The sequence below is a fragment of the Varroa jacobsoni genome, unplaced genomic scaffold, assembly GCF_002532875.2.
Source record: "Varroa jacobsoni isolate VJ856 unplaced genomic scaffold, vjacob_1.0 scaffold_1301, whole genome shotgun sequence".
Taxonomy (NCBI): Eukaryota; Metazoa; Arthropoda; class Arachnida; order Mesostigmata; family Varroidae; genus Varroa; species Varroa jacobsoni.
The window spans coordinates 18622-26212 of record NW_019214203.1 but is presented as its reverse complement, the minus strand read 5'-3'; the positions used below and the strand labels follow the sequence as shown (position 1 = coordinate 26212).

The following is a 7591-nucleotide window of genomic DNA, read 5'->3' as shown; positions in this document are numbered from 1 at the left end:
ACGGAAAAAAAAAAAGGCTTTTTTTGGACCAACTATGCATATAGCTACTGTATAACATGACTTCAAACAAAGTAATAGTTGAAAAAAGGCGAATCAGAGAACGTTTCGGAGCGAATATCTAACGCCTATTCTGTACTGAAAACGAAAAGCTCTAGAGAAGATTGATAATATGAGCTTATCTACGACGGTCACTATCAGGCCACTTCTTCAATTGGAGTATAACATTCAAATAATTCCGCGCGTCATAAAATGAAATAGTCTTTATTATATATTATAATATTTCTTCATAGGTTTATCATATCTCGGTGTTCACAATGCTTTGTGTACATGATGGGTATACTGATGTTCCATGATTTGTTTATCAACAGATATTGTGCATGCCATGGGTACGGACACCTCACTCAATCCTAGCCCATGTTTGTTTTTGCCGTGACCATCAAAGACTTCGTTTTACGTAGTACGTATAATTAGACTCGCGTTTTTATAAGAGACCACGCAACACTATGAAAACCTGGAACGTCCTACAAATAAAGCAATGGGTGATATTAAACAAGAAAGCTACCAATTGAACAATGTCTGACCTTAGGGACAAAGTATCTAATGTTTGGCATTTTCTTGGACAAGCAGCAAATCCAACCGCTATACGACTACTTAAGAAGCAATGTAGGTAGTGAGATCATTTCAAATGAGTTCTACTAACAATATATTTTGTTTGGTAGTAGCTTCTGATCGCCTTCTGATAGCTAAAACGACAGTCTAAAGTAGAAGGACAGATAATGTAGCGTAACAACGAGTATATATATAAAATTTTATGTGTGTACTTGATAAAGATTTTGCATTGAAGCTTTTGGCTCTCGATAGCTTTTTTTTGCCAAAAATAGTTTTTTTTGAGACACGGCACACCTTCATCGATAAAATTCGAGCATTATGAGCATCTAAGTAAAACGGTATTTGTCGTCCTGAGACATGTCACCTCTATTGGGCATACACCTCTAGAACTATATGTATATCAAGCAACTCACCTATAAGCCTATGCAAACCTGCTGCGGGAACTGCAAACCTTATAATCGAATATTCTTCTCAGACTTTGTGAATGTATAAGACACAACATCTAATGAAGAGTTTAACAAATCTGCTCGCTCTGTTTCGAAAAACTTACGTTCAAAGGCAGGTCTAGCATTCGATCTTATTCATAGGCAGTACGGTATCAAACATCATCGTTTTCGTTGAGCGAAGTACCTTGTATTGTCCTGCCCGCCGTTCAACGGAGTCGTCGACCGTTTCCTCTGACAATTGTTCTTATGTTTTAATAAATATGTTTTTTTTTTTTAAATTTGTTTTTAGTGGCCCGCCGCGATCCACTGGACTGAGAATTACACCAGCTGTATATATATGCACATAGATATTAGCATACGATACCTACACTTGTTCCATTATAGACGTTCCATGTATTACAGCTCTAGACAGTCGTGCTTGTAGCCATGCGTCATTTCAATTTTTTGAGTTTTTTTTTCTGTCCACTTGCCCTGTCCTTTATCACGCTTATTTGCCCGCTGCCACATCTCTAGAATAATTATACCAATAAAATTATGGCTTTCCAGTTGCTCGCCAAGGCTAGTAAACAGTAATATGAAAAGACGTGGCAGCCAGAAGCGGTGGATATTATGAGTGACTCTATATTGTATAGAACGTCCTTCTGTGTCGTACTCATCTTTTGGTACAAGCTGCGGTACGTTGTCCAGCTAGAACTGGGCGGCTGTTGTCGGTCTTGTCACATTGTAGCAGAGTCACTGCCTGACACAATGACGTGAACGGGGCCTATTTTCTCACTGGTTCGCCACGTTTACTAGTTGAATGTTGTTGCTATCGCCGGAGCTGTCGCGCTCACTGGCTGCGTCTGTGATTGACAACTAACTTTACTTGGTAAGCTTGTGCCATCTATCGCGTTCCCTATTCACCACTCTCTGTTATAGCAACGGTTGACTTCGGTGACTATTTTTTTGATAGACAGTGCCGCTACCCTGTCGCAGCTAAGACGACGCCAGCGTTTCTATCAGGACACAGTAGCAGTGCGGTCAAGTCGGTTTTCGTTCGCTATGTTGATAAATCGATTGCTGTCAAAGCCCTAATACGGCCGCGCAGAAGCGTAGCGATATTAGTAGTGCTTTCTATTATAATACAATAATAGATAATAACTAGTCACCAGAGGCGTTATGACCAGTCGCTACGGCCCGTAGCCCGTAGTAACGAAGGGGTTTCTGCCAGCGTGCGCTGTAATCAAGCTACGTTAGGAGTAGAATGACATAAATTCGATATGGTGGTGTTGTTGTTACGTCCCGACTATTGCGACAGCCGCGCGGTGGCTGTCGAGGCTCAGCCGAACAAAAAAAAAAACGATGCACGACGGTTTAACCATCGACGAGTTAAAGGAGCCACTTTTACTTCTACTAATACTGCGAGTCGGATCAGCTTGGATAGCTAAAGACAAATTGAATAAATTAAAAAAACAGATCCACACACACACACACAGTCTATAGCGCGCCTGCCGCCATTGGGCTTGCTCATTGCCAGCGGTTAACGTTGATCTGCTCTTTTTGAGCGAGGACGAGCGACACCGGCGGCGGCCAGCATATTCAGAAGCGTGGCTCAACATCGAATATAGCTGCTGTTGCTGCTGATATCGATTGGTCTGCCTCTTCGTTCTTTCGTCCTTTTCGTTTTTTAGTCAGAAAACCACGAAAAAGACAAGAGCAGACAGCCGAACGGATACATTGCACATGCGCCTGCAAAACAAGGGAGATATCTGCTGAGCGGACGTCACTGCAGGCCGCGACTGAGCCGCTGAGCGGTTGGAGCCTCTACATAGCAGCCCCCTATAAACCGCTGGCGGCGCCAGCATCGTCAGAGTGATGTTTTTTTCGTCGTTTTCTACAGTCGGCTTTCTCGTCGTCGTTGTCACTGATTTCTTCTACTTTTCGCGGTCGCTCTCTTTTTTAGTTGTTTGCCTCCTACAGGCTACGATCGTCGCGGGAATCAGAAGCAAAGATCAACAAGCCGCAGCAGTGAACGTAACGCTAACAAACGTTAGCATCGGGAAGCATCAACGAAGCCTACCACCGTCGCCATTTTGGTAGTTGTAGTATTTCAGTAGATTAACATACTGTCGAACTCGCGTCAGCGGAGCAGGCGACGACCGCTGTTGTAGTGGATCAGACCGCTTCACTCACCTGTAACTCTCCTGTCAGTAATAAAAGATCTGCACAAGTACGCCCTGACAAGCCGGCTTCATCAGTTTCGACATCAGCAGCATCTGAGCTCGGAATAAGCGGAGACACCAGAGGCGGCAGCAGGAGGAAGACCCACCACCATTCGATAGGTGATGTCGCCAGTCATCTTCTACAACAAGCTCAAAATTATGTGAATACTTTTCAACATTGTCTGTTGCATAGATTCAAATAAATAATGCTGAATTAAATGGTAATGTCTGTTATTTATCTTTCAAAAAGATTATTGTTTTATAATTTCAGGGCTAACGTTTTTTTGAGAAATGTTTCAGGTAAGCTACTTTCATATAACACGAAAACTGCTGCTTCAGGGGTAACGGATTTAGGCGTTACCTATTGCCCAGTCGATAGCAATCGTAGCTCGTGCACCGTTCTGACATAACAGGCGATTAGACTTGCCTTTCTGAGGGCCAAAAAAAAAAAAGGCAAAAAAAGGAGGCCGATGTAAAGCTTTAATTAGCAAAGCTCATTAGAGCGCTATTTAACTAGTCTACAAATACTATCGTAATAATAAAATAGGCGTCCGTGATATACTATGACTTGTAACGAAACAGTTCGCTGTTCGCATCGCTGACTGCCCGCTGAGTCGTCAGCCTCTCGTACATTGGCGCCCTTCGTCTTTCTGCCTTCATCCATCCAAAAATAATTCTCGACTAATCAGACGAAAAGACAAGTTTGAGATTTTTCAATAGAAAAATCACGGATCGAATGGGGCTCGCTGAGGAAAGAAAACTCACCGAGAGTAGAATTCCAAAGACTGTTGTCTAAAATTTGTCACTAAATACGGGAGAAGATATGCTAACAGATCATGGTGACTTTCGGGGATTTTACATAGCATAAATAATATCCCATCGCCTAGCCGCATAAGGTGTAGGAGACAAAGCTATTCATACACACCCATATAGCTAAACCGTTCAACACCAATTGGCAGCGCCGATGAGAACTTGAAGCGGCTACAAAAATAATTATGGAAGATTTTGTAGAATTTTTTTGCTAGAACAAACCGAAGCGAAGGAAATGCGTTATATGAAACAATAGTAACGCCTGGAAAACAGACGGTCCAGGATACTGTTGGGAGACGACGCTGTATCGCTGAGTTGGTTGGCCACAAGAAAGAAGAAAAACCTCCCGTCTGCGGCCAAGACCGTCTGGAAAAAGGGCTCAATCTTTAAAGAATGGGTTTACCGTAGTGGTATGTGCCTCATAAGTGAAAATATTATCCAAATCCTCTATGTTAAATAAATCTGATCTTCTGCATTTTACCCCCTCCCACCTTCCTTTGGTTTGTGCAGCCAGCTTCCTACTAGACCTGTGCTCTTGTAATTCGTATCCGGCATGGCTAATAAACCAGCGAGCAAACGGGCAGTCCAGCAACCGCCACAGAGATTTCTTTACAGAAATGGTGCTGTCTAACAGGACGATCAGAAGCAAACGTATAATTATCATAAATGTGTAAAAAGTGAATCGTCTCAACGCCCATATAGCGCGCAACAACGAACTTTTGACGTTCGAATTATCGCGGTACATGATATAGGAGAAACTTGGCCATGCTGCTTCGTCGGTCTCCACAGCCGCCGCTGCCGTCTCCTCCGCCACGTCGACGAACAAGCAGAACTTCGTTCGTCCCTCACGAACGGTTCCTGATATAGCCAGGCCATCTCCCTACGTTATTTCTGCTACTCTGCGCGCCTGAGCTGGTGTAGCCATGCGTGCATCTGTCTGCTTGCTGGGCTGTATCTGTTCTATATCTAGGCGAACACATGAATAGAGCACTTACTAAATTTGCAGCGAAGCGAAGCAAAAGTTAAAAGCATATACTACTGAATCGATAATAATAAAATATTGAACGGCGTCAGTCAGTCAGTCAGTCAGCAGCGCAGAGGAGAAGAAGTAAAAAGTGGAACTTTCTGGCTTTGTACGAAAGTCGAAAGCCATTTTGTTGTTGACATTCTATATAATCGTGTGAACGTGGTGGCCAACACGAACGAGCAAGCTTTTGCCTTTGGAAAAGGGGCCTTTTTTCCAGCATCAGACACGATGCTTAAGCAGAGCCTGTTATGCACGTTGTATATCGCTGCGATCCGGCTACTTGCCGAATTGAACGCTTGATTTATTGGTCTGTGTCATCGTTGGTCGCCTGAAACGCGCGTGGGATGTCCCCAAAGCCAGTCGCAGCGACAGCAACAGTCGCGGACGTAGATACCGCGGACGTCAAGCATCGTTTCACCCTTAGACCCCGGCAGCGGCGTCGACGGCCACCATGTGGCCATTAATGCTATTGCTGCAGAGGTAGCTAGCGTCGCTAGCACTGCCAATAGCGTGGCTGCTCCAGAAATATGGCTGCATTGATAGTTCGACTCTTAGACATTTGTCTTTAGCCCTATATCGTATGTATTAGACGATTGGGTATGAATGTTTCTACGACTCTGGCTGGATATCAGCATAAATGCGTGTCCCTGCACAGCGTTGGCAGTATGTCCGCCCCCTATTAGAAAACAGGGATATTAGAGAAGAAGTAAGCGCAGATGAAAGCTATCCGCTTGCTGATCAAGAGTGCGCCTGTGTGTGTATATACGTCCGTTTCCTTCTGCTGTCCTAAGTGTTTCTTTTTTATCAGCCTAAGACGATGACACGAATGCGGAATAAACATATGCTTGAATATATGCAGTGTTTTCCTTTGCAATGGATCAACTAACTAGGACTGTGGCCACGACTGCCGCTAAAGATGTTTACGTTCCTATGAGGGTACTGAATCCGCTCCTAACTAAAAACTGTTCTCGCATCAGAACGGAAAGGTTGTACGGTGCCTTCAGCCTGTAACGGACGATCACAAAGAGACGTAGATAGATATAGTGAAACAACGTATGTTATATAGTAAGTAACTGCTTATGGCAAAAACTATCATTGCTCATATATATATGCTACAGTTTTATTAAATTATCGAAATCGTTTTCAAGTCTAAAGGCTACTCTGCTTTTCGTTTTCATTGCCATGTGTTATGCTACACTATTTTCAAAAATGTATGACTTTAAAGGTAAAATATAGACACATGTAATTTAAGTTACCATATTGAATAAGCTCTATGAGAAAACAAAAAGCCCACAGTGGGCAAACTTTCAAGACGTAAATACTCCAGGTAAGATAGTTTCATCGTTGAGCAAGATATTTTGACAGACTGTAACAAGGTGTCTAAGAACAAAACAAATCGGATTAGTAAGCAGGGACAACAGTACCTGCTACGAACATATATGTGCATATATGTTTGTGTTTGCAGTTAATATGAACTACCTACCTTGCTATAAAACTTAACTTTTCACACTTTGGCTTCGCTGTGTGTCTCTAGTTGTTCTATTCTACGTCAAACACCAACTCTCTTATCGTATACGTATTCGACAGCCCATAAGATTGATCTCTACACTTTTATGACGATTCACAATCGTAGTTTATGGTGTTGAACGGCTTTAAAGGCGCCTATTGAACGCCTAACGTCTGTCGAGGGTTAGTCCGATATATACTTTTCAATTATGCCAATATCTTAGCTGCTTAGAACACTCCCACAGTTGATAACCTCCTTATGGATATTTAACACAGCAATATAATGGGTCCGATATTCAACCTACTACCTACCAGCATGTATTACTGGACGAGATCTTCGTTCTTGTTGTCAATATTATTGCTAGTCCACTTATAGGGTGCGCGAAGAGAAAAGGAAAGCTCGTCACGGATCGTCGCATCGATCATGACCTTGAAAAGCCCTCATGCAACTCTTCGTTAGAGAACTATACATCCAACTCTCGTTATTGCATCACGAGTAGACGATCACGGAACGTTGGTCACTACAGTATCATCTTCGCCGCTATGATCACCAGCATCTGTATCATCATGGGGTTCGCGTCTTGTAGAAATACGGCTGAGTTAATTTTGATTTCTATGTTTACTTTGGTATTGGTCCACTCATCGCTGATTCAACTTTGGCTGATTTTTTACACCCACTTGGCCATAGGTTGCTATTTTGTGTCCATAAGGGTGTGAACGTGTGTTAGAACGTATTTTACTATCTCTCAGTCGTTAGGCACAAGCTGAGCTCAGCTATTAGCTAGCTGTATATATATACATACATATATATATATATATATATATATATATATAGAACATATTTTTTTGACACTGTGTGTTACGACCCATTTCGTGCGGAATTGGTTTGCTGCTCTCGTTATAGTATATGTATCGGGTGTGTAGTTAGCAGTGGGATACGTTTCGTCCTCTCGAACGGAAAACGATCGAAATCGAGTGGAAGAAAAATGCTT

The 7591-nt window shown here is 42.7% G+C and overlaps 1 long non-coding RNA gene across 1 annotated transcript; it reads right to left on the bottom strand.

Annotated features, from left to right (window-relative positions):
- Window positions 1-245: 245 nt before the first annotated feature.
- On the bottom strand, window positions 246-3630 carry LOC111268566 (uncharacterized). Its single transcript, XR_002685292.2, has 2 exons — window positions 1160-3630; window positions 246-521 (listed from the first exon to the last, which is right to left on the bottom strand). It is a non-coding gene; the product is annotated as an uncharacterized LOC111268566 (long non-coding RNA).
- Window positions 3631-7591: the final 3961 nt, after the last annotated feature.